This window comes from Odocoileus virginianus, chromosome 4, assembly GCF_023699985.2.
Source record: "Odocoileus virginianus isolate 20LAN1187 ecotype Illinois chromosome 4, Ovbor_1.2, whole genome shotgun sequence".
Lineage (NCBI taxonomy): Eukaryota > Metazoa > Chordata > Mammalia > Artiodactyla > Cervidae > Odocoileus > Odocoileus virginianus.
Genome location: NC_069677.1, coordinates 11,185,344 through 11,212,547, shown reverse-complemented (window position 1 = coordinate 11,212,547; position 27,204 = coordinate 11,185,344). Strand labels below are relative to the sequence as shown.

At 42.8% G+C, this 27,204-nt stretch overlaps 1 protein-coding gene across 21 annotated transcripts in view; it reads right to left on the bottom strand.

Moving 5' to 3' along the window:
• KALRN (kalirin RhoGEF kinase) overlaps window positions 1–27,204 on the bottom strand; it is a 668,360-nt gene that overhangs the window by 472,469 nt on the left and 168,687 nt on the right. The gene's annotated exons all lie outside the window — the stretch shown is intronic.

The following is a 27,204-nucleotide window of genomic DNA, read 5'->3' as shown; positions in this document are numbered from 1 at the left end:
GGTACACAGTGAACGTTACACACTAGACACTCAGTAAATATCTGTTCAACAGGCCAAGTTAACATCAAGATGGACCACAATGCCCTAAACAATTCCTTTTGCTTTTTTCTCTATGTGCCATAGCAACTGCTAGTCTTCATTTTACAGATTGAAAAAGTGAAAATTCCCGAGTGAGCATCTAAGTCGAGTGCAATACCATTTTCCACCTCTTCTCCCTTCCCTTCAGTGTCACTGTCATCAGTCTACAATGAACAACTGATGAACAATGTCAATTCCACGGGAAGCAAATGCACTCCCTTCTTCACAACTCACTCTCTGCCTAAGTCTCATTTCTCAGGTGGAAAGTCATTTCTGGGGTCCAGTTGAGATCCTGTTAGGAGGCTGAAGGCAGAGGCCTGGGGCTCACACAGAATAGAAAATAACAATGTGCCTGGAGAAACAGCAGCCTCAGGAAGCAAAGGACAACCCAGCCTGGTGTGAGATGTGTGGGAAGGGAGGACTCAGCTTATACATGCACACATACAAACTCCAGGCCATCTCACCGCCCCTTGTCATTTATCCTGAGTACCCCAGAGGACTCTCAGGGAGAGCCAGCCCACACTCAGAGCCTTGCAAGCTGTAAATGGAATTTCTGCTGTGTACCACCTCCAGGAACATGACACAGAGGGACCCCAGAAGAAAGGCAGCCCTGTGTGGGCTCAGTGGGACAGAACTAGAGACCATGGACACCTCTTCAAGTGCCTTTCTCCACTTGGTTTTCTCCCTTGTGCTCCCAACCTGATAATCTACAAAGGGGAGAAACATGCTGAGCAGGATGGTCTTGCTCAAGGCGTCTCAATTTCTAAACACTGACTATTTCAAGCATTCAAAATTGTTGAGAATTTTGGCAACACCCCAGGACTAAGGTCACTGCCGAGGGAAGGGAAATAAGACAGCTGCACACTCAACCAAAGAGGAGAAGCAGCCCCAGAATGCCAGTGTCCATGGTAAGAGGTCATATACTAGCCCAAGACAAATTTACAAATTTACAAAGGATCTCTGACCCTTCCATCTATTTCTTCATTTTCATTTTTCACTAAATGTAGACAGTGATGCTTTTTGCTCATCAGTTGCTTCTCTTTACAAGCTGACCCAGAGCAGCTGATGCTGAAGTAACCAGCTGCAAGGCTCACTTTGAGAAGACTGTGGGCAATAGAGGAAAAAAAAAAATAACACCATAAAAAGAAAGTTCTAACTATAGAACTTTTTGTACTTTCTATCTTTGTTTCTACTGATCTTTATGCTCTGACTTTATCTTCCAACAAAGGAAAGCTATTAAACCTCACCAATAGAAAGTAATGAGGATCAACGTGCTGCTGCTGCTGCTAAGTCGCTTCAGTTGTGTCCGACTCTGTGTGACCCCAGAGATGGAAGCCCACCAGGCTCCTCTGTCCCTGGGATTCTCCAGGCAAGAACACTGGAGTGGGTTGCCATTTCCTTCTCCAGTGCATGAAAGTGGAAAGTGAAAGTGAAGTTCCTCAGTCATGTCCAACTCTTCATGACCCCATGGACTGCAGCCTATCAGGCTCCTCTGTCCCTCGGATTCTCCAGGCAAGAACACTGGAGTGGGTTGCCATTTCCTTCTCCAATGCATGAAAGTGAAAAGTGAAAGTGAAGTTGCTCAGTCGTGTCCAACTCTTCGCGACCCCATGGACTTCAGCCTATCAGGTTCCTCTGTCCCTGGGATTCTCCAGGCAAGAACACTGGAGTGGACTGCCATTGCCTTCTCCAAGGATCAACATAAATTATTGTAAAAAATTACAAATAGATACATAGATAATTTTTCACCATGATGCAATAAGAATAAGCTTCAGTTTCTTGGGCAAGGAAGAGCCTATTAGACTTTATCAGTTAGACAGAGATCATCTTTAACACATGAGTTACACGCATAGAATGATATATCTGCATCAAAAGTTTTATTTTCATATATAGAATACATCTTTCTATACATCAGTTTTAAAATACTCTCCTTGACATCACTACATACACTATTAATTTCTAGAGAAAAAAATTTAATAAGAAAATTTAAACTTCAGTTCTGTGTCCTTCCAGATTCTTTACAAGTTCAAAAACAGCAAGACCCAAACTAATGAGATACTACTGTATAACAACAATCCACATAACCCTCTTGTTTCCTAAACTCTTGTCCTATTTTTTTCCACTGTTGTTCCTCTCCTGCTCTACCATGTTAAAGTATGCAGAAAGTGAAAGTCGCTGTAGCCTTTTCCTTCTCCAAGGGATCTTCTCAACCCAGGGATCAAACCCAGGAATAAAAGGTCTCCCACATTGCAGGCAGATTCTTTACCAGCTGAGCCACAAGGGAAGTATACAAGATGGCTCTAATTTCCACACAGTTACCAGACAATTAAGGAAGAAAATGCTATATCAGAAGCAAAAGGTTACCCATCCTGCCACCTCCCACCTGTGGAGAGACAGAGAGAGAGAGCTTGGAATTCCATTCTGCAGACCCCACTCATCAAGCCCCACCTCCTCCTTCTCCACTCCAGACTCCAAGGCCTGAGAGAAGAGGAGCAGCTTGTCCAGGCAGCTTGCAGTTATTGCTCCATGTAAATGTCACTATTTTGGGTTGGGTGGTCTATGATTCCTGGCAGGGGGTTGAGGGTCCTTTCTCTTCCCAGGCCAGTTCAGACCACAGCTGAGCTATCTCCTAGGTTGTGTGTCCAACCGTAAGAAAGCCTAAAGGGTCCAGGTTTACAAAATCCCTAACTAAAGGATAATCATTTCCAACAGCAACAACATTTTTCACATTATAAAAGGATGTGCTCCAGGGTCTCTTTAAATAAAAGTTGCCTTAGTGGTTTGAATTAGTTTCTTATTTGCAAGAAACTGAATTACAAATAAATTTCAACAATGTATGTATTATATAAAGCCAAATAGAGCTAAACTAATTAGTCTAGCAGCTCAGAAGTTGGTGACCTTGCACAGAAAACCTATTTGCACTGGCTAAAGGTCCTATGTATCAATAACCCCATGGCCCTTGTGAAACCAGTTGTTATACATAATTTGTAAGAAAGGAGAACTTCATTGAACACTAACTCAAACAGAACCAATGAAATAGCAAAATGTTTTCACTACTAGGTATATGTCTGCACAGACTCACAGTAAATGTTCAATAAATATTTGATGACAAAATAAATATATGAATGAAATGTTAACCTTTCCTAAAGTGACTTGCACAAGGTCAGTGGCCTCATCTGTCACACCAAATGCTAGTGATCTGAGCAGATGATCTCCAGGGTACCCCTCAGCTCTAGTATTCTGAGACTTTTTAAACCTTTTCCTCATATTTATTGGCCTTTGAGATCCTCAGATTATCAGATCAGTATGCTTTGAAAGAACCAATTTCCTGACATGATTCAGTGCACTTCAGGAAGACAGAACAACTCTACCCTGGCCTTCCAGTCCATTCTTCCCCAGGAATCAATTTAGAGATTGGAATACTCAGGGCACATCACACCATTTTGCAGACAGCCAAGTTACCAAAGTGAGAGACTAGTGACGGGAGAACTTCCGGGGGCATCACACTATGAAGGAGGCAGGCCTGAATTCTCTCTCTGATATAAAGGTATATTTGATGGCACTAATAGACTATAAACCCCACGCCCCTTGCTACCTCTAAAGAAAGCCTGGGAGAAATAAAAGCCCCTGGCCTCTTGCGGTTACTGCAGGAAAAGAAAGAACCCGGGGGCTCCCTAATGGACCTGACCCAACATGAATGCTGTGTTTTATCTTATGGACAAAGACACACTTCTCTGGCGTTCAGTGCTAGTCCCACCCCATTCATGTCCTGCTGCTGTCAGAATTACAAGCCTGCTGTTCTGCTAATTAGCAACGTTCAAATGCTCTGCATCTATTAGGGAAGTAAAAATTACCACCGCCATCACCCCAGGATCTCCAGCATGGGTCTTCTCCAAGCCCCACACTTGCTTACTCCTCACTCCAAATGGGCTATGCTCACATTGCTGCTGCCTGCTCCTCTTCACATTTTCCTAGTCACTGTCCCCAAGCAAGAAGATGCCAATCACCCTCATCTGGCTCCCAGCCTCTGTGTGGATCCCTGTGACAGGAGCAGGACTGGCCCTCTGTCACAGGCCCTGTCTGTGGTTCCGCAGCTCTGGGATAGCAGGAAGTCTCTCAGGGGAGCTGGGGCAACACCTAGGCTAACCTCCTTTAGGAAGCAATCCTGATTTCAACAAGAAACAAACAAGCCAATGTTGAACATTTGGAGGTGAAAGCTGCCAGGGTACCCATGGATTGCTCTTTATCTCCTTTTGGTTTGCAGTCACTTTCCCTTAATTTGCACTTAGAAGCTACTGTGTTAAGTATTCTAATGTTGCATCAAATGGATCCGAATCCTGTTTAGCTACTGAGGCAGCAAGTTATCCAATGCTCAGGTCTCCGTCTCCCCTTTCCACTCCAACCCTATGGTGTCCAGGATGGGAGGCTTGATCACCGTGGCACTGAAAGACTGACTGATCTGCCACACAAAAGAGATTTGGCTTACAGCTGGGAGTTCCAGGAGCTCCTTAGGCCAAACCTTAGTTTGGGCACTATTTGGACAATTTCCTCTTCCCAGAGTCATTCTTTTATTAATTATTTCTTGAACCTTATTATGTGTGAGGCCTTATGTTAAGCTTTGGTAATACTTTGACAAGTACGAAATGGATCCTGCTTTCCAGGAGGCTTCCAGGCAGAGGTAAGTAGGCATGCAGATAAGACAGTGAGCTGTTATCAGAGACAGGATAACATATGTACAGAATGCAAAGGAGTCCAAAGGAAAGCCTTCTTAAGGATGAGTCCTAACTGCTGGCTACTTAAAGTAACAAGTGTCACCTACCAGCTAGAATCTTGCTAGAAATGCAGAATCCCAGGCCCTACCCCAGACCTACAGAATCAGAGCCTGTATTTTAACAAGAAGCTCAGGTGAGGAATACACGTTATGTTTAGGAAAATGCTATACTCTAAAGTTTGTCTTTCTATTCCAGAGTTGCCTCAGAGGCAGAGATAGACAAAAGCATCCTTTAGCTCAATCTAAACAGAACCTCTAAAATCTAATCTAGGGCTTCTGCTCATGACCAACCCCCTGCACAGGATTCCAGAGATTCAGCCATCACTCTGTGACCCAAAACTCATATCCAGCTCTGGAATAAAAAGGCTATCCAGGAAGGCTATCCTCCTCCAGAGCACTGAGACTGGACCATGTCATATTTTTTGATGGTAGGAACGTTTATGAATAACACTTGTCCAAGCTGCTCAGAACTTTGGTAGTTTAAATCACTTTCTCATGGACCAATTGCTTTAATTTCACAACAAATCTTCCTCAGTACACCAGGCCTCAGAGCCCTCTGCCTTCTGGAACTGTTCTGAGTACCACAAACACGGTCACTGATCATATCAACAGGTCAAGATGCCATCTCTGAGACAGCACTGGAGGACAGAGCATCCAGGCGGCTTATGCCTGTTTACCACACCTGCACTCCCACCCACAGGAACAAAGCCCTGAACACGGGGCAACACTCGATGAGAAACAGAGGAAGGAGAGGTGCTGTCACCCCAGGGGGCCTCACATCTACAGAGAACACAGTGCTCATCCCAGCAATTTGCTCCGTAGGAGAGGAGACCCAATTTTTGCCCTCTGAGAGTTTTCTGTCTAATACCTAGTGTCTATTTCCTCTGACACCAGAAACCTACCAGACACAGTACAAAAAGATAAGTTAGATTTTGAGATCCTGATGAAGATCCTCCCATCTTGCCTCCAACATGGCTGGCCCACATCCCCTCTGTCCTGATTACTGCTGCCATCAACCACTGAGTTACTCAAACAGAAATTTGGAGGTGTATCCTAGACTCCCCTCCATTGCAAATATCGATTCAGTCACTTGATACTGTTGATTCTACCTCTTAAATCTTTCTCTAATGAATCACTCCTTCTGGGCAGTTTCTTTGACCACCCCTGTCAAGTTGAGCTGTCCCTGACTATACCTTGTACTCTGTCACTCCTCAAAGGCATTTCTGTTTTCATTCTGTTCCCCCATTAACTGACCCCCATACCCCAAGGGTGGGGACCATGTCTTACTTGGTGTTCTACCCTAGCACCCAGCACAGTGCCTGTCATGCAAAAGAGGCTGAAGAAATACTGAACTGAAACTGAGCACACACAGGTCCTAAGAAGACAGAGAGTAACAGTGGTGAGTTGTCAGGATGGTTCCCCCAGGAGGTGATCTTTGAGCCAGATTTTGAATAAGAGAGGGGCCAAAGAATGCTGCTCTGATGGGAAGCAGTACATGCCAAGGCAGAGAGAAAGGAGCAAGCTAGCTGTGTGCTATAGATGGAGAGATTACTGGCTGAACAGAAAACCGGGGTTAGAAAGGCATGGGAGTAAAGGGTGGGCTGTGTGATCTCTCTCAACCGGATCAGTCTCAAGAGGCTGGGCTTCTGAGAAGGCCTCCAGCAAAGATGTGGCTACAAATGCCTACAGAAGCTCAGAGAGCTGGACTGTGCCACAGTAAGGACCAGAGCTGGTGGAATCTGGCTGGTCTCAAAGGAAGGCTATAGTTCCAGAATAGAGTTGGACCCAGTGGGCACTGACTCCAACCTCCATGTTACATCCTATTCGGTCTTCAGGGAGACAGGGTAGGATGGGACACATAGGCCCTGCAGAGGTGACTGGTTGGATGGGGTGTGGGGGGCACTGGAACTTGGCCTCTCTGAATATTTTCTCCCTAGGTTCCAAGAGAGGCAGGAGGAATGTCTGCTTGCTAGGTCCCTCCTGTGAGCCTGCCAGGCTGGGAGTTTGGGGAAGACCCCATGAAGACACAACGTGGAACGATTCAAAAAGGGAAGAGACTTAAGGACATGGCTCCTTCTGTGTGGGGACTAGTTGGGGGAAAGCTCTTGGGAGAAGATGCTGTCAGTGCAACTGGGATGAGAGGGAACCCACTGGTGCAAAGAGGTGGTGATCTTTATTTCCCCTCACTGTCCTTTCTTTCCTTCCTCTTTTCCTATATTAATTCAAGACAAGGATAGAGGGGAAAGGGTAAGAGAGAGAAAGAGCTGGAAACACACACACACAGATGGAGGTGATTGTCTTGTCTCATCTTTACAGACACTAATGAGCTATTGAGGCAACTGCCTGTGGGTAACTCTTTCAGGGACTATAAATATGTTCCTTGGCACTCTCCTTAAGACACCTGCCACTGAGGCAGGAAGTGTGTGCGGAGCTGAACGGAAGGAACAAATCTGGCTGAGAAAGAGACGGAACAGCTTTGTGCCAGCAACAGACACACAGCACAGTGTGGGGATTCATTGCCTCTCCCCAGTCTGGGGACCCATTGCCTCCAGTCAGGCTGACTCCCTGCAGTGTCCTTCACCACTGACACTTGCAAATATCAGACCAGCCAGCAGCATCCTCCCACCCCCTGAGCAGCAGCCACAGAGCAGCGATAGTGTGGCAGGCTCTCACCCCCACAGCACCAGGCCATAGAACTTCTGAAAGAAGGATATTCACAAGCCTCAGTTCACCTGATCTCAATGAAGAAGGCGGGGGGGGGGGGGGGGGGGGGTGGGGGTGGGGGGGGGGTGCAAAAAACAAAAGGGCTTCTCTCTCAGTAATTACCAAAACTCAGCTTTTCCAAGCAAACTGATGAAGCATTATGCCAGAAACTGGCAAGGATGGCCAGACTGAGCCGTCTTTACACAAGGGGATGCAAGATCTACCTTCTCTGAACTCTGGCATGCATTTGAATGTCACTCCTCACAATGACCACTTTCTGCCCTTCTTCATAGTGAAGTGTGCCTCTTCCCCACAGTACCTTCCCTAACTCCTTCCTGAGCCCAGGCTGGCCCAGCTTCCCTTCTCTCTACATCACATGGCAGGCACCCCACTGCAATGAGATCTCCACCCCTGAATTGAGATCTTTGTCTAGACTCTTAAGCTCTTGAGGGAAGGAACTTGGCGCTTTTCTCCATATCTCCAGTGCATGGCACACAGCTGGTGCTTAATGAGTGACCCAGGAACCGAATCTTATTCATCTACAGTGATTTCTACACAAAAAGTGCTTAATAGCAGCTGTGCCCCTTCCTCTCCTGGTCCCGCTTTGTACCTGCTTCGACCCCATCTCCATCTTTCTCTCTCTCATGCTTCACACAAACTCTAACTGTGGCCCATTTGACTGTTAACTTTCTAAAGTCAGTATTAGATATAAAGGCCTGGCTAATAGGCTACTTCTGAAGAGCAGAAATGTGTAACACTTACCATTACTAAATTAGCTCCTTTAAAGATCACTAATAATTAGCACTTTAAACATATAGGTAACACCTCTCTGAGCCCAGCTAATGAGCAAACCATTTCTGTTTATTCTTCACAAGCTTTAATATTAGCTTGAGTTGAGACCTCAGATGCAATACACAGGTTCACTCACTCTCCCTCCTTCCCTTCCCAGAAAAGTTTCCATCATTTAATGTACTCTGGACACAAGAAAATGGCCACTTCAGAAGAAATTATACTGCTCATCACTTTTTTTTAACAGTCTTTTCTAACTGATCAGGTTATTTAAAGTGCTCATACCTTACAGATGGTGGTAATAATGGGAGATTTATCATCTTTTTGTTACACTGAGCATTACTCTTGGATGGGTCCTCAAAGTAACACAGAACATTAGCCAGAGATGAATATAAATAAGCTGTTGAACATGAGCAGTATATTTGCTTTTATACTATGTTAAGAGAGAGCTCTACAGGTACTCAGAGGCAGAGGGTGTGTACAGTGGAGGTTTAGACATATAAAAGGTTCACTCCTTGGAACACTCACTCTCAGTGTCTTTCCTTCTTCCCCAGTGTGCATAACAACAACATTTTAATTAATTTTACTTTAATCAGGATATTATGACTTTAGTTAAAAATGAAACTGTTGACTTGAAGAAAAGTCAGCTTAGGCCTCTGTCATTATAGAAGCACTCAAGCAGGCATCCAAACGTGAAATGGCACCTTGGTGAAGCAATGCCAGAGGGACATACGGGGCACAGACTGGACACAGGCCCGCCACAGACATGGAAAACCTAGGGCCAAAGTAAAACACAGGTTTGCAGAATTGCAAGTGCAGCCTGACAGGTAAGAAAGGCCATACCCAAAGGTCATATTGTTGAATAAACTTTAGCACACTAAAGCCCCTTCTCCCACTTTAAGGACATGCATGCTGCTGTCCTTGGTCCTGAGCTAGTTGTACAGTTGCTATTCAGAGTGGCTGCTGTCCAGCCTGCCTTAGGATATATGAGCCATATGAGAAAGAGTCAGAGATGATAGCAACGTTAAGAGGTACCAGAGAGATAAACAAATATGAACAAGCACTGAAGGGCATAGACATGGATAGATTATTGTAGAGAACCAAGAGTCATTTTGGGATTGTTTTCAAATAATTGCAGTAATGAAGAAAGAAAGGTCTGTGTACATCACATGACACAGACACACATACACCCCCTCCCATGGAAATGAGACAGCATGAACTCATGTCCCCCAATATTATGTGTTGGTTTCTGAATAAACTGAAATAGATGGGTTGGTCATAGAAAGACTCTTAGAGTTTTAAGGAATTTTTAAATCTCTCCTTAAATTATTACCTTAAGCTATTATCTAAACACTGTACAATTCAGCTCAGTAAATACTAACTGAGCATCTATATGTGCCAGGTAAAGTCCCAGTCACTATGGGTAAAATGAAAAAAAATGTAGATTTTCTGACCTTAAGGGACTTTCAGTTTAGAGGGAGACTCAGATATGTCAACATGTAATTTTAATATCAGGTAAGAAGCATAATGGTAGAGGTACACACAAGGGACAAACATTAAGAAAATCCCAAAGGGCTAATATAACTGAAGGTATAAGAAAGTGTCTGAAAAGTGAAGGGGCAGTAACTAGAGAAGAGGCAATAGGTTATGGGTACCTCAGCAAGGTCCAGGACTGGACAGGACAGTAGCGAGTACTGAGGTCTCTCTAGTGGGTTTCAGGGAATAGAGAAGAGTAGCTAAGACATGGTGCTTCCCTCCTACAACCCAGACCCTCTCCACAGTATCAGAGAGATCAGTTAATGTTTGCCAGAGATAAACAACAAAGTTCCTTTACAGATTCAGCATTATGAGGAGCCAATGTAAGTTAGGAAATGACCAGGATCAGGAAGAGTCTGACTCATGATGCCTGATATCTCTTTAGAAAGAAGCATAACCATGTCACCAGAGAAGGAAATGGCAGCCCACTCCAGTATTTTTGCCTGGTAAATCCCATGGACAGAGGAGCCTGGCATGCTGCTCTGACCATGGGGTCTCAAGAGTCGGAACAACTTAGCAACTAAACTACTAATTACTACTAACCATGTCATGTGTTAAATAGGAAACCAAAGTAATCCAAATATCTCACGAAGCTAGAATTCTTCTCCAGAATATGGAAATCAAGGAGCTTGGGACAGGGGAGGGTACCTGCAAAGGGTTGCCTAGGTAACCTTCAACTCTGCTCACCAGAGGACATACTAAACTGCACATTCCAGGAGCATCTGGTAGACTGAAACAGGCTTTTTAACCTTGCATCAAAAATGTATGTGGTGGGAAAGGCCTTGAAACTCATGAAAATATATGCAATTTATCGAATATACATCCACACATGTTCATTTTTCTGAGAATTGTTTAATTCCAGTTTTCATGAGATGCCCAAAGGGGTCAATGGCTCCCTAAATGGTAGAGAACCACTGGTCTAAAGCAAAGTCAAATGAGAGCCTACAATATGTCTTGAGTTCTAATCAGTAAACCCCATCACCCAGCATCTGTCTCACTCATGGCCCACTAAAACTTAGGGTTTAGCTGAGACCCAATACAGTTGTTAGGCTTCCCTGGTGGTGCAGATGGTAAAGCATCTGTCTGCAGTGCAGGAGACCCAGGTTCAATCCCTGGGTTGGGAAGACCCCCAGAAAAGGAAATGGCAGCCCACGCCAGTACTCTTGCCTGGAAAATCCCATGGACAGAGGAGCCTGGTAGGCTACAGTTCATGGGGTTGCAAAGAGTCGGACATGACTGAGTGACTTCACTTTCACTTCAATACAGTTGTTGGGCTAGAAGAGAAAGTAACTAGAGAAGACAAATGATTTAGATTCCTAGGCTTGGATAAGAGGAATCTGAGGCAGATGGTAGGATGTGAAGGCTGAGTGCCAGATCCTAGGTTCCAAAGATAAGCTTCAGAGATGGTTTTCTCTCATTACAGAGTTACTGAAAGCCAGAATGAGTGAGGTAAAACACAACATGAGTTGTGTAAATGCCCAGGCAGTGCCTTTCCTGGATGCCTTCTTAACTGAAGATTTCCCTGACTTCTAGCAAAGTGATGACAACTTGACCCAAGACTACTCCTAGACCATGAGGGGTTATGGTCAGGATTAGAGCTGACAGAGTCTGCAAGCATATTTAACATGATCCCCCAGAGGCTGCATCATGGCAGAATGAGAAGGAGGCTCTCAGATGTTCCCAGTAAGGTAGCCACAGCAGAACAAGCCTGGCCACTATTTGCTTATCAAATCATCTTGTACCAGATGGTGAGCTCTCTAAGGGCAGCACATCCTGAGAGGCAGCTCACATCCCCAAGTAAAGCACAGGCTCTGGATTCAGACAGAACTAAGTCTGACTCTCAGCTCCAGCACTTATTAGCTGTGTGCCCTTGCACAGCTTACTTAACATCTCTGGGCCTGTTTCTTCATCAGAGATTAAAAATACCTACCTTACAGTCTGCGGTGATTAAAAGAGAAAATCTATTTGAAGGTACCAGACACATAGCTGATGGTAGGTCACCATGACACTCCTCTCCTTCCTGTTCATCTTCCTCCTCTCCTAGTCCCAGCATGGGCCCTAGTACATAGTAAGTGTTGACTGTGTCAATAAATGAGTTAATGAATAAGTGAATAGAGTAAATTCAGAAAACAACAACTAAAAACTGCCTCTACACCTTCCCACTACATACCTGTAAGCCAAGCTGCTCATATTTATCTGTGTAGTTGCTCTGAATTTTTATCATTTCTTTCCCCTACCTAATTTCTGCTATTTGGCAAGCACTCCAACCACTCCTGCTCCCAAAGCCAGGTTCATCAAATGCAAAAGAAAGTATCTCCAGTGAGAGAGCAGCTGCTGACTGAGTGCTCACCTTCTCCTCTGTCCAGAGGGCTATGGTCCTGGGCACCCCTTCCACACTAATCTCTACGTGCTGGACCCTGTAGCTAGCCAGCCTTGCCCTTTCTTCCCCAGCTCCTCTTCCCCACTGCTCTGGGTTCCAGACAAAGGTGTACTAATTCAGCTGGCATTTCTGAGAAGTACCCCTACTGAAAACACATCCCAAAAGCAAGGCCACCGTCTGAGATGAGATGGCCCTAACATCTACCTGTAGGCAGAATCTTCACAGCCCTGTGAGGAGACACAGCAGCTTGTGGGGAGAAACAAGAGGCCTGAGGGGAGTCCCTGCTCTGTGGGTCTTTTCCCTGGTTGCCTTTGAGTTGTCAAGCCATTAAGTGGAGAATTCACAGAGACAGAAAGGGCTAAAGAGGTCAAAGAGCTAGGTGTGGAGGCCAGGGGAGTGGCAAATACAAATCCAGGTGAGTTGGATCTTCAGTCTACCTGCTACATAGGATAAATGGCCCCAAGCTTCTAAAATTCTGTTCTGGGTGCTCTGAAAGTCTTTTCTCATTTATTCTCCAATACTTACAATTTTTTGCCAGTAATCTAAGCAGAATACCTCTAGGAGGCTAGGAAACCAGATCTTCTTTGCTCTCTTCTAGCTTCTTAAAGAAAAGGAACCCTTAACCATGGCCAGGGAGCTGTGAGGCTGCCTTGTCCATGGACAAATACACACACATACTCAGAAAACAGCTTATATGCTAAGTACTAGAATCATATTAAAGTAGGGAGTAATGACATTCATTATGGCTTCATACTATTGAAAAATCACACAAAACCTAAATGTTCAACCACACGGGACTGGTAAAACAATCCATGGTCTAACCACTCCATGCAACCATTAAACATGACTGTACAAGAATAATTAATGCCAAAAAAAAAGAATAATTAATGCCACAGGAATTGTCATGGTATAAGGTTAAGTGGGAAAGCCAGATTATAAAATAGCATGTACAACCTTATCCTAATTGTATATACATTGGTACATGAGTATAAAAACCAGATGCACACATGCAGACAATGGTTATCTCTGGAAAATGGGATTGACTAATGTAAATGGTTCTTAACTGTTTTTCACTGTTCAATTTTTCTTATCTATTCCTGAAATAATTGAGAAGAGCAAGTTCCTTCCTTTGTATATTAATCTTTCATTTATAGGATCCTTATATAATAATAGTCATGCACTTAAAACATTTAATAATTAGGTTGTGGTTATGACAGCATCTGCAACCAACATTTTAAATCAAACGTATTTAAAGTTAAGGACGGCTGTGTTATTCAGCTGTTCATTCCATGATGTGATTCCACGGCAAATTAAAAAGTGACTACCATTCATCACAGATAAAGTTGTCCCATGACTGAAAAAATGAACTTCAAAGAAGCTGTAAAAAGAGGTTTAATTTTTCATTAAATGCCATTCAAAGATTTGCCATATATCCAAATAGAGTTTATCTCAGGAAGGCAAGATATTAAAGATTCAAGTAAAATAAAATTCAAATAAAATCAACATGGTTTTAGATTAAAAACTAAACATTATATCAGTTGAATAAATTTATTTTTTTAACATATCCTTAATTACTTTATTGTAATAAAGTCAGGCAGACATGCTGGGGAAAGAAGGAATGAATTTCTAAGTACTTATTATGTGCCAAAGGGATTTTCAACTAAGCTTCGATTTGAAGGAATAAGTGGATAAAAAGGGCTTCTCAGTGGTAAAGAATACACCTGCCAATGCAGAAGATGTGAGTTTGATCCCTGGGTTGGGAAGATCCCCTGAAGGAAGAAATGGCAACCCATTCCAGTATTCTTGCCTGGAGAATCCCATGGACAGAGGAGCCTGGTGGACTACAGTCCACAGGTCGTGAACAGTCAGACACAACTGAGCGACTGAGCATGCACGCACATGGATAAAAATAATTAAATATGTTTTTGAAAAAAGATGAAAAATGGGTTGGGTTTGCTGTACTAGATATTAAAATATATATATATATTTAAACTACAATTATTAAAAGGTGGCACAGATACAAGAATTAACATACAAATGAATGGTACCTGATTCATAGACCTAATACAGATCTGACATTTAAGAACCTAATATATGATAAGAGAAGAAACTAAACCAAAGGAAAAAAGACAAATTATTCAATAAATGGCACTGGAAAAACAGACTAGTTGGAAAACAAAAATCAAGTTAATTCTCATAACTTCACTCTATATACCACAATAAATTTCAGACAGATTAGAAAACCAAATCTTAAAAATGACATATTTAAAAAACACCTTAGGAGAAAACATGGGTGAGTATTTAACTGATCCCTGAATGACAAAGAGCTCTCTAAACATGAAAACACTGAAAAAAATAAAAAAGGAAAATATTTATGATTTTTGTCTATGGAAATTTTTAAACTATATGTCAGAGTATAAACAAAACTAAGAATGCAAATGACAAGCTGGAAAACATATTTGCAACAAAACTGACAAAAGATTAATACTATCCCCACATGAAAAACAGGCAAAGAATATAAATACACATTTCAAAAAGAGAAACAGCAATAAATAAGAAAAAGTAGTCAACCTAATTAGTAATCAAGGAACTGCAAAGTAAACAATGAGATGTTCTAAAATTTGTCAAATATGCAAAGATTTTGAGAAGGCGACAATCCTCAGTGCAGGCGAGAATTCCAGACCACCCTTCTCTGTCCACACCCATGTCAGTGCAACAACATGGCTGCAACCTTTCCAGAAGGCACCTTGGTCATATGACTCACAGATAATTCTGTATATAATCAATGACCTAGTAATTCAATTCCCCTCTGGATGCCCATCTAAGGAACTAAGGAAAAATGAGGGCAAATACCTGAGGACAAGGGGTTTCAAGAAGCACTTTTAACTATGGTCCCAAACTGCAAACAGCTTAAATGTCCAACAGAAGGGGGCTAGTCAGATAAACGTGGGAGAGCCCTAAATGGAACACCAATCAGCCATGAAATTTTTTATTTTTGAGTAATTTACAATTTCATGGAAGAATGGTTATAATACATAAAGTAAAAAATAGGATACTAATGATACATGTACTATACAAACACTAAGTTAAATCATATGAAATTGCTGAGGCTCAACTGTTTTTTTTACCTTCAGAAATATCAATTTGGTATGTTCCCAAATATGGATGTATTTCCGGGTTGTGAGGCTTATGATGATATTTCATTTTCTTCTTCATACTGTTCTATACTTTCAAAATTTTTCAGTGAACATGTATTATATTAAAATTTTTAAGCTGTATGTTTATGTGAAGACCATATGAAGAAACATCCGAAACTCAAATCTGTGACCTTTTCCCTCTTGTCTCGATTTTACAGTTCTCTGCCTCCTTGATCTCTTAATATCCATGCTACTCATCTGTGTCTCTCTTTTAATTTATCTGCAAGTTCTGTAATTCGCTCTTTGGGGTTAATCCCCAGAAAAAGAAGCAGGGCCCTAGAAAAGATCTGACCTGTTCTGTCAGTCCCCTTTCCCCAGGAAGACTTCCCAGACCAGGCATGAGTATCAGGAGATTTTTAATGCCCAGAAGTGGTCCCATGCTTTCTGGTCAGTGAAGTGTCACAGAAGAGGAAAGCAGGCAGCCTCCTCACTGGAAATCTTCCCAACTTGTGTTACTGCCAATCCCCTAGAGTTGGGAGTGAGGTTCCTGTCCCTGCTTCATGGTAGGATCACAGAAAAAGGGTAAAAGATCACCCAGAGGCTTCGGGAGAGGCAGGCAGCAGCTTCCCTCCAATAGCACAATGGTGAGAATGAATCCATCACCTGTAGCCTGATGTCTTGTGCTCTCTATTCTTAGCATTTTTGTATGCTAAATGATGAGGACCTTTTGCTGACTTGTCTTTTCCCAGAACTTCTTGACTATGCCACTCACAGAGCTCTTACGCCCCATGGGGTGGCAGAAAGAGCATTGGACTTGGGAGTCAGATGACCTAGGTTCAACTTGATATATCAACTTAGCCACTTTGAGGAGGTTCTTCACCCCCTCTAGTGTTTCAGGTGTGAGGACATAACTCTGCTGATTGAACCCTGAACTCTAGGCAGGTACCAGTTTGCAGGGCAAACATGGGACTAGACACTGGTTACCTGTGTGGCTATGTTCCCAATCCCACTCAGGGAACACGGTTCCCAATGTGGGGTGAGGACTCTGTCAAAATAACCAAAGTCACATCCCTGAATTCCTATATGTGCTAGGACATGTGGATGAGTGAAACCTGAGAGTCAGGCTCAGTTCTTCATGAAATGCCAGACCTAGTCATATCCTGCCACCTCTTCCAACCTCTTTCTCTTCCGACAACTGAATGCATCCTTATAACCTCTAGATGCATAAAGAAATGGGTCACCATCCCAGGGTCTTCACACCTTCACCAGTCTCCCAGAGTAAAGTATCACTTGGTCTTACCTCCCTCTCCCATGACCCTCATCCAGAAGGAACTTCTAAACGTGCCCAGCAGCTCTACAAACAGGTCCCAGCAGTGGGTTTATCAGAGACAACAACATTCCTTCTCAGAGCACTGGTCTGTGACAAACGTGCCCTGTCCTAGAGCACCCATCGGGGGGCCAGAACCAGTGGAATGACATATCTAGAAAGCCCTTACAGACTGCCAGTCCTTCATTTACAAGAAAGGGAAACAGATGCAGTGAGAAGAAGGCTCTCAAGGCCACACAATGAGTGGAGAAACCCAATTTCAGTCAAGCATTCTCTGCTCCATACCACACAGCCTGAAGAGTACCCCCACTATAGATGTTTAATAGTAGAATGCAAGGATGGGTAGATGATAATTCAGAGCTTTGCTATCCAACCAGCTACATGAGGCTATTTAAATATCAATTAATTGAATAAAATTAAAAATTCAGTCCCTCAGTCATATTTTATATAGCTAATGGCTGTCATATTAGAGAATATAGAGAATATTTTCATCACTGCAGAAAAGTTCTACTGACAGTGCCGATCATTTAGATGGATAGAAGATGGATAGATATCCTATAAGAAAAAAAGTTCCCTGGGGGCAAGGTCTATGTCAAGTACTCCCTTGAGATGTACTGAGGAATGCTCTCCATATCCCATAACCAATGACTCAATGACTGAAAGAACAGCCCATAATACAATCAACAAGGGGCTCAGCAGTACAGACCACAAGTCCAAGAAACACAGATCGCCATCCAAGGGAGCTTCCTGGGTCTAAGCACAGGAGCCTATGGAAGAAACAAGTGGCTTCTGTCTCCTCACCTTTTTTTCCAAAAAGTATGATTTTCAAGTTTTGAAACTTGATCAAATTTTCCCATAGGTACCAAAGGTCTCAGTCACTAACCACCAAGCCTCACATAGATGCCTCTGAGCCTCAGCCACTTTGGGAGGCAGCAGGCAAAAAGAAGCTGAAAGGAGAAGGGAAATCCTCAGGTTCCCTAGTGGGAAAATCTTCACTAACCTCTCATTTTCAAGAGGCAATTTGAAACCCTGCATGTGTACTTACTTTGTAGTGTCCAATCACCCTCCATCAAGCCAACAAAAAGCTGATTGGTCATACCAAAAACGAGGCTTTCATGCTATAGAGAAAAGTCAACCTGCCTGGTAGCTTTGTAAGCCCACAGTCCAACATGTGACGAGGTGAGAAGTCTCTTAAAAGACTGGGTGAATATTCTGTCAAGAAAAAAGCCCCTTTGCAAACAGGCTTGACTTGTTCTGCTCTATTCAAAATTTGGAGTAAAAGTCTGATTAAGAACAGTTTTGCCAATTAAAAAATTAGTTCTAGAAATTTCAGGATGCTCGGCCTCCAATAAAGACATCTTTAAAAAGATTTTATTGGAAAAAAATTGCTTTACAATATCATGCTGATTTCTGCCCTACATCAACATGAATCAGCCACATGAACCCTCCCTCTTGAACCTCCCTCCTATCTCCCACTCTATCCCACCCCTCTATATCGTCACAGAGCATTGGGCTGAGTTCCCTGTGTCACAAAGAAAATTCTTACTACCTAAAGTTTCAGTCATTAAAATGAGAGACATCAGCTGCTTACAAAGAGCAGAAAAAGACCAGGTCCTCTGGATATTTTTTTCTCTTTTTTAAATTGAAGTATAGTTGATTTACCCCTGCATATTTTCAACACCTGAAGGTCCAACTATACATGAGACAAGGAAAAGATCTACTCTGAATTCTACTGGCTCAGTTAAGGCAAGTGATACAGTTAATCTTTAGTCTTAATAAGATCTCAATGAACATTCTGTTCCTTTTCTATAGCCAATGAGTATATTTTCATAAGTTCACACTGTAGCAATTAATAATCTACTTTGCTATTTCAATTTTAAGACATTTTTTCTTATAACAATAGAATTCTCTTTTGCTTTGGAGTGCCCTAGCTCCATTTTTCAGGAGGAAGATTCATCAGTGTTCAACCTCAAAAAATGTTACTTAGTATCACACTGTGCCTCAGTTGTCCTATCAGCAACATGTAAGGAGCACCACCCTCATAAATGTTGTTGTGAAAATTAACTGAGATTAGGTGCATATCTTTTGACTGGTTCTAAGGAGTAAATTTGATCTCTGGTTCCTCAAAGCCTTTGACTGTGTGGATCACAATAAACTGTGGAAAATTCTGAAAGAGATGGAAATACCAGGCCACCTGACCTGCCTCTTGAGAAACCTATATACAGGTCAGGAAGCAACAATTGGAACTGGACATGAAACAACAGACTGGTTCCAAATTGGAAAAGGAGTACGTCAAAGCTGTATATTGTCACCCTGCTTGTTTAATGTATATGCAGAATACATCATGAGAAACGCAGGGCTGGAAGAAGCACAAGCTGGAATCAAGATTGCCGGGAGAAATATCAATAATCTCAGATATGCAGATAACACCACCCTTATGGCAGAAAGTGAAGAGGAAAAGTCTCTTGATGAAAGTGAAAGAGGAGAGTGAAAAAGTTGGCTTAAAGCTCAACATTCAGAAAACTAAGATCATGGCATCTGGTCCCATCACTTCATGGCAAATAGATGGGGAAACAGTGGAAACAATGTCAGATTTTATTTTGGGGGGCTCCAAAATCACTGCAGATGGTGACTGCAGCCATGAAATTAAAAGACGCTTACTTCTTGGAAGGAAAGTTATGACCAACCTAGATAGCATATTAAAAAGCAGAGACATTACTTTGCCAACAAAGGTCCGTCTAGTCAAGGCTGTGGTTTTTCCAGTAGTCATGTATGGATGTGAGAGTTGGACTGTGAAGAAAGCTGAGCACGGAAAAATTGATGCTTTTGAACTGTGGTATTGGAGAAGACTCTTGAGAGTCCCTTGGACAGCAAGGAGATCCAACCAGTCCATCCTAGAGGAGATCAGTCCTGGGTGTTCATTGGAAGGACTGGTGCTGAAGCTGAAACTCCAGTACTTTGGCCACCTGATGTGAAGAGTTGACTCATTGGAAAAGACCCTGATGCTGGGAGGGGTTGGGGGCAGGAGGAGAAGGGGATGACAGAGGATGAGATGGCTGGATGGCATCACCAACTCGATGGACACGAATTTGAGTAGACTCCGGGAGTTGATGGACAGGGAGGCCTGGCGTGCTGTGGTTCATGGGGTCGCAAAGAGTCAGACACGACTGAGTGACTGAACTGAACTGAACTGAAGGAGTAAATGCTAGGTGATGGAGTGGATGAATGAATGAATGAAGTGTCTGAACTATGCAACTGATTTGTCAATGGACTCAGCTATACAAACCTGGAAGCAGACAAACTGCAGAAATGATTCACAATTTAAGACACAGTCATTCACGTACTGTCAGCTCCTAAAATTGTAGATGCAGTAAGTGGGAGGAAATAAGCTGTCTACAGAAAGCATGCTTTGCAAATTCAGGCTACTGCAAAGGTGAGAACATTTCAGTTTTCCCACGGGAAAAAATCTTCCCTTCCACTCTAAAGTTTTATGATTGTGTATTTGTGCAAATGGGAAGAACAGTTAATCTAATAAGTTTCAGCTTTGGAGTTCTAGGATTAAAATATACCTATCAAAATCCGTATGTAGATTTGGATTTGGAAGTGTTCCCCATTTGACTTGGATCCAGGTATGTATAGAGTAATTGAGTTATAATTATGATATTGTTTCATGCTAATAACGCTTCTGACATGGAAGGAAACTGGACTGAGAATCTGAAGATCTGAGTTTGCTTGTGGCTTTTTCAAAGTCTCTTCCCCTTTCTGACCTTCATTTTGAACACCAGTAAAATGAACAAGCCAGGCAAGATGATGACTGAGGCCAGTCCTCCCTGAATTGTCCTGTGCCTAATTCTGTTTGTTGTAGAAGAGATACTGGTGTGCAAGAAGTTAGAGAAGCAGGCATCCCAGAGGGGAAGTGAGAACCTAAGAGTGAAAATCATGCTAGGAAAATACCATATGTAATTAATTATAAAATGCATCATTAGTTTATATACCACTAAGAAAGAAAAAACTATTGCAACCACCTCCTAATTCAAGAGATGGCAAAATGTGACGGTAAAGGGGAATCTCATAATGAAATATGGGAAAGCACATATTATATTACTGGGTACTTATTATACTCTAGGCACTAAGCTAAGTGTTTTAGATATTATCTTTATTTAACTCAAAAACAACCCTATGAGATAGAAATGTATGATCTTATACAAAAGATCAGCATTTTACAGAAGAGATGATTGAGGTACAGTGGGTTTACATCATTTGCTTAAGATCCTCTAACTAGTCCATAACAAAGGTGACATATGAACCTATAACTATTTCACTCCAAACTCCATCTTTTTAACCTTTTACCCTTTGAACAAGGCTGGAGCATTTGATGCAAAGTGAAAACAAGGTGTCTGATGGAGACAGGGATGAAACACAAACTGTAAGGATACATTAAAGGAACTTATTAGAGTAAAATACTTAGAACTAGAAGGGACCTTAAAGACAATGTATCACAAGCATATACTTTACAAAGAATCTAAAGCCCAAAAGGGGCTATGTCATTTGTGCAAGGTTATATAGCCAGTCCTGGTGGCTCAGACAGTAAAGAATCTGTCTACAATGTGGGAGACCTGGATTCGATCCCTGGGTCAGGAAGATCCCCTGGAGAAGGGAATGGCTACCCACTCTAGTATGCTTGCCTGGAGAATACCATGGACAGAGGGGCCTGGTGGGATGCAGTCCACGGGGTTGGCAAGGAGTCTGACACAACTGAGCAATTATCACTTTCACTTCACATACACCCAGTCAGTGTAAAAAGCTAGGATTCTAGAATTTTGCCAGGTAATAAAATGAAGCTTGCCAGTCTATAATTGCCTGAATCTGGCAATTCCCATCTTTTTACATCCTAGGCATTTCCCGTTTTTATACATTGATTTCTTGGTGATTTGCCTGTGATGACATAGGCAAGTTCCTTCAGTACTCCAGGATGCAATTTATTCAAGACTGAGATACAGAGCATTCTCAAAGCAGTGTGGAGAGGGGGACAGAGCAGGAGGGCTGGGGGTTCTAATCCTCCTAGCTCTAGGAACCCTGCAGGCTTAATTTCTGTCTGTGGGTGCATATGTAAAATGAGGATAACACCACCAATCTCACACAGAGACAAAGTCTACAAAGTCCCGATGGTGCATCAATGGCAGATATTTTGGCTAAGATTGTTGCAATAGCTTGGGGCTTGTATTATGCCCTCACCTTTCTTGGCCGTCAGTTCTTATGTGGATAATCTGTTGTGCATTTTCCAATCTGAACTATATCTTCTTGGCTGGATACAGTGGGAACAGGATGACAGACTTGACCCTTGCCTTCTCCATTTCCCTTTAAGATAATTCAACTTTTCCAAGCAGAAAACCAAAACCCTCCTCTATTTTTACTGTTCCCAAGCTTGTCTCCTGCTAGCTTTAATCTTGTTACCTGACTTTACTTTAAATTTTTGTATGAGGCCTTTAAACATCTAGCTCCTTGAAGAAGTCCCTTTCCTTTCATAATTCACGCTGCTCATCTTAAAGCGAAGGCCAACCCCTTTCCAAAGTGTGGGCAGTCCTCAAGATTTCATAGTCACTTGAAGCTCAAGGTCAAAGCAACCTACCGTTTAAACTTCCAACCACTGGGAATTGAGTGCCAGTACAGGAAAAGCTCCTTCCTACCTTTTCAGGGATCTTTGTTCTTCTAGTTAAATATGTATGAAAAGACAATGTGTGATAATTATGTCACAGGCTGCCAGGAGCTAGGGCGGACCCTCAAGCTGGGAAGTGGAAACTGCCAAAGAAACTGAGTAGCCAGGATGTGGGGTGACTTAACAGTCCTACTTTCCACTCTAAAGGCACCCAACTAGGGGGGAAGCATGTGCCCAGCCCCACAGTCAGCCACTCTATGGAAAGCCCAGCTGGTGAAACCAGTGGGCATAACCAAGGCACCTCCACCTCCGTGGTGATAGCCTACCTCACAAAATACATGCTTTGTAAATCAAGCATCACAAGAGCCCAAATTTCAGCTTCCGCTTTTGCAAGCCCTTCATGACTATTTTGTTCTTGCTGCCTTTGTGGGACTTTGCAGTAAATGTTTGCTACAAGGATTAGGGGCACAAGGATTAAAGGCTACTAGAGACCTGGGTTCAATCCTTGGGTCAGGAAGATCCCCTAGAGAAGGAAATGGCAACCCACTCCAGTATTCTTGCCTGGGAAATCCCACAGACAGAGAGCCTGGTGGGCTACAGTCCATGGGGTCTCAAAAGAGTCAGACATGACTGAGTGACTAACACACCTAGGGGTTTAAGAGCTAAGTGCCTTTCATACCTGATGTGAAGTCTCACAACTACCCTATGAGATATATCTCTACATTTTATGGATGAAAATTAAAAATGAGTGAAATCAAATAATTTACCCAAAGTTATAGGACTAGAGCATAGGAAACTCTATTCAATATTCTGTGAATAAAACCTATATGAGAAAAGAATCTGAAAATAATATCTGTGTATGTATAACTGAATCACTTTACTGTACACCTGAAACGTAACACAGCATTATAAATAAACTATACTCCAATAAATTTTAAAAAAAAAACTGAAAAAATACAAAGTGATAGGGCTAGGAAAGAATGAAATCAGAATTTGAACTCAGGTCTATCCCATTCCAATGACTGTGCTGCTGCTGCTGCTGCTGCTGCTGCTGCTAAGTCCCTTCAGTTGTGTCCGACTCTGTGCAACCCCATAGACAGCAGCCCACCAGGCTCCGCCATCCCTGGGATTCTCCAGGCAAGAACACTGGACTGGGTTGCCATTTCCTTCTCCAATGCGTGAAAGTGAAAAGTGAAAGTGAAGTCACTCAGTCATGTCCGACTCTTAGCGACCCCATGGACCGCAGCCTACCAGGCTCCTCCATCCATGGGATTTTCCAGGCAAGAGTACTGGAGTGGGGTGCCATTGCCTTCTCCAATGACCATGTACAAAACCTCAAATTATATGGATCTATCTCATCTAGTTCCTGAGCACTCTGGGTCAAGGTACATTCGAAGCATCTGCAGCCTTAGACACACAGTTTTGATGTGTCAGGGTTGAGCCTCCAGTGCTGGAGTTTCTGTAGAGTCAGAAGACAGTCAGACTGCTGAGCCTCTGCCTCGGTTTCCTGCTGCTGCTGCTAAGTCATGTCAGTTGTGTCCGACTCTGTGTGACCCCATAGACGGCAGCCCAACAGGCTCCTCTGTCCTTGGGATTCTCCAGGCAAGAACACTGGAGTGGGTTGCCATTTCCTTCTCCAATGCATGAAAGTGAAAAGTGAAAGTGAAATCGCTCAGTCATATCCAACCCCATGGTTGCTTAGCAACCCCATGGACTGTAGCCTACAGGCTCCTCCGTCCATGGGATTCTCCAGGCAAGAGTACTGAAGTGGGTTGCCATTGTCTTCTCCCGGTTTCCTGCTGAGCACTGCAATTAGTACCCTGCAGCTAGCACTATGAGTCTGAAGCTCCACCTGACTGATTAGAGCCTTGCTCATCACTTGCCATTCCCCTCAACTGGAGCAGGCCAGAGGGAAATGTCTTAGCCCTGTGCTCCCAAGTCATTGTCTGAGAGCCTTCCAGGAGTGGATAGATGGCCCCACAGGGAGGACCACAGACTCCGTTGACTCTGAGGGTCTCTCACCACTTGTAGACTCTGGTGACACCCCCTCCCAGGACTGCCTTAATCTCCTTCCCCTACCTTGGATGGTGTATGGTGGGGCTGGCCTGAAAGAAACTTTCTTTTGTGATGCTCCACTGGATCCCATGTATTTCACTGCTGACTGTTTACCTCTTCCAGGCTAGCCCTGCAGTCCCTGAGCTCCTAGCCAGACATTCTGCCAACCCTTTCAGAAGTGCCAACGCCAATCTTGATTTGAAGTGGGAAGCCAGTTTTCTTCATGTAAGCAAGTGGCTAAAACAACCCATAGAAGACTGTCTGAAGCATTTCAGTCAACAACAATTGGCCAAATTAAAATGAGAATTCTCATTAATCTCCCCACCCACTGACTGTTAATGACATGGTAATTACAAACACAACAGTAAACATTATTACTAACTTTAAGTATTAACTTGAAACCAGCTGGTACAGTCAGCAAAACACTCTAGTCCTGGAAAGTTCACAAATTCATGTAATACAGTAAATTCAGCAACTGTTAATTCACCTTAGATGAGATCTCGTTCTGACTGACTTCCAGGGCTAGCCTGGAAGAGGCAGTCAGCCAGCAGTGAAATACATGGGATCCAATGGAGCATCACAAAAGAAAGTTTCTTTCAGGCCAGCACCACCATCCACCATCCAAGGTAGGGGAAGATTAGGGCAATCCTGGGAGGGGGTGTCACCAAAGTTTACAAGTTGTAAGAGACCCTCAGGGTCAAGAGGCTAAGCATAAGGAGTCTTCTGCAGTGACCTGGGTTGTCCTAGATCCATGGTGGCAACTGTTTCTACCAAACCCTCCAAGGACAGGCCAGAGACCGGCCAGATGCTCACCAAACCCATTCCCTCTTCTTCTGGAGGACACAATTCTCATTTTTATCACTCTCCCTTGCATTTCAGAGCAGTCATGTGACTGAGCTCTAGCCAATGAAATATGGGCAGAAGTGTTATGTGCCACTTCCAGGACTGGCCCATGAAATCATCCCACACATGTGTCCTCTACTCTCTCTCTCCACTCCTCTGAAGGCTGAAAGCAGAGGTTCCACTAGAGGACTCCAAGGCACGGCAGAGTCAATAAACAGAAGTGGAACATCTGGAGTGAACCATGACATGAGCAAGAAATAAGCTTCTATTACACTACCCCTGATACTTGTAGATTATTTTACTAGGCAACCTATGCTGACCAATTAGCAGAGAACACCAACACTGTTGACATAATTTGGGGTGAAACATGGTGATGGTAAACTATGCAGGCTGAAGAAATTACTTTCTCCATTCCAAAATCTCTGTCTAGTGTTAATGTGTAAGGAGTAGACAGGTCTCATTTAAAAGCAATAAGGATATGGCAGTGATGTGGGTACAAAAACTGTGGGAGAACTTCAAAGAGAAGGAGAAAAATAAATATAGAAAAAAGGAATAATTTAGGGGGACTTAGAACTACTTAGGACTCAGTAGCTAGCTGGGCTCTCTATTCTCCTCTCTGAAAGAGTTGATCCATTCCCATGCCTCTGACAAACACATGTGAAAGTATCAGGTAAATTTCAGAGATAGATATTAACACAAAGCACTGTGAATGCTTTTATTCCCAAATCTAAATCCTTGACCTGTCTCTCACCCAGCCTAGCTCCAACCACGTGCATGGCCAACCACGGCAGGTGTTTCCATTTGGATGCAAAGCTCAAATCTTCCTCTATCCTCAACTTTGTCCCCATGCTGTCAGCGAGGGGAATCATCACTCGCTTCACACCTAACATATGCCATATCCATATGTAATAACTAATATATAACATTACATATACATGATTATAGAAATCACTTAATTAAATTCTCTTATGTTCTTTCCTGATATAAATATCATTATCTCATTTCGCAGATGTGGAACTGACATTCATAGAAGTTATAAAATGATTTGGCCAAGGGCACACAATTGGTAACTAGGAAGAACAATTTTCATTTATGTAAAACCTATACCTGATGAGAGTGCTTCCTTAAACAGTGAAATACACCTGGTGGTGTGCTACAGCCTATTGTTCTGGTTCCCAAGAGCCAATGGTAATCATCAGGATTTTTGCCAGCTGGTTGTTAAATAGGCTCGTAGCTTGAAAACTGCCACAGATAGAAGTATTTACATGTTGGAAATTGGCAAATGCTACAAACACTACAATCAGGACTTTCATTCCTCCATCACTAACTACACCTTTCTATTTGGACCAATAAGGCAGGCAACACTGTTGTTCTGTTGAGATTTCAGGAATGAGAATTAGAAGGAAAAAGCCTTATGGAAGACTTTGCAAACAAAAACTTAACAAAAGTAAAGGCAAACATTACCAAGATACAAAGCAGTGAGGAAGAAGTATGAGTCCCTCAGCATGGCTCAAGCTTCTAACAATTCTATACAAGCTCTCCCGGTAAACTGGTAAGAATTAAAAAGAACAATACCAGTTTAGGAGGAGAAGCAGTTAAACTGTGGGGCAATGTGAAGAAATGCTATGGAAAGAAAGCTCATAGAGATTTAGTTTTGAACTAAGGGATGAGGGAGGTATTACAAGCCCCTTGGGGTCACTTCTGCAATAGGAATTAAAAAATTTTTAAAAATTAAAAAAAAAATTTTAACCTCCAGATCGGCAGTTAGCACATTAATGCAGCAGCACCGATAATCCAAAGCAGAAGATAAAATCACATGATACATTCCAAAGCCAGAGATAAATAACTGGAATACTTCCTTTGATCAGCTGCACACGGTTTACCTTCTGTAATCAAAGTGTATCTTAATTAGATGAGCATGTGTATATA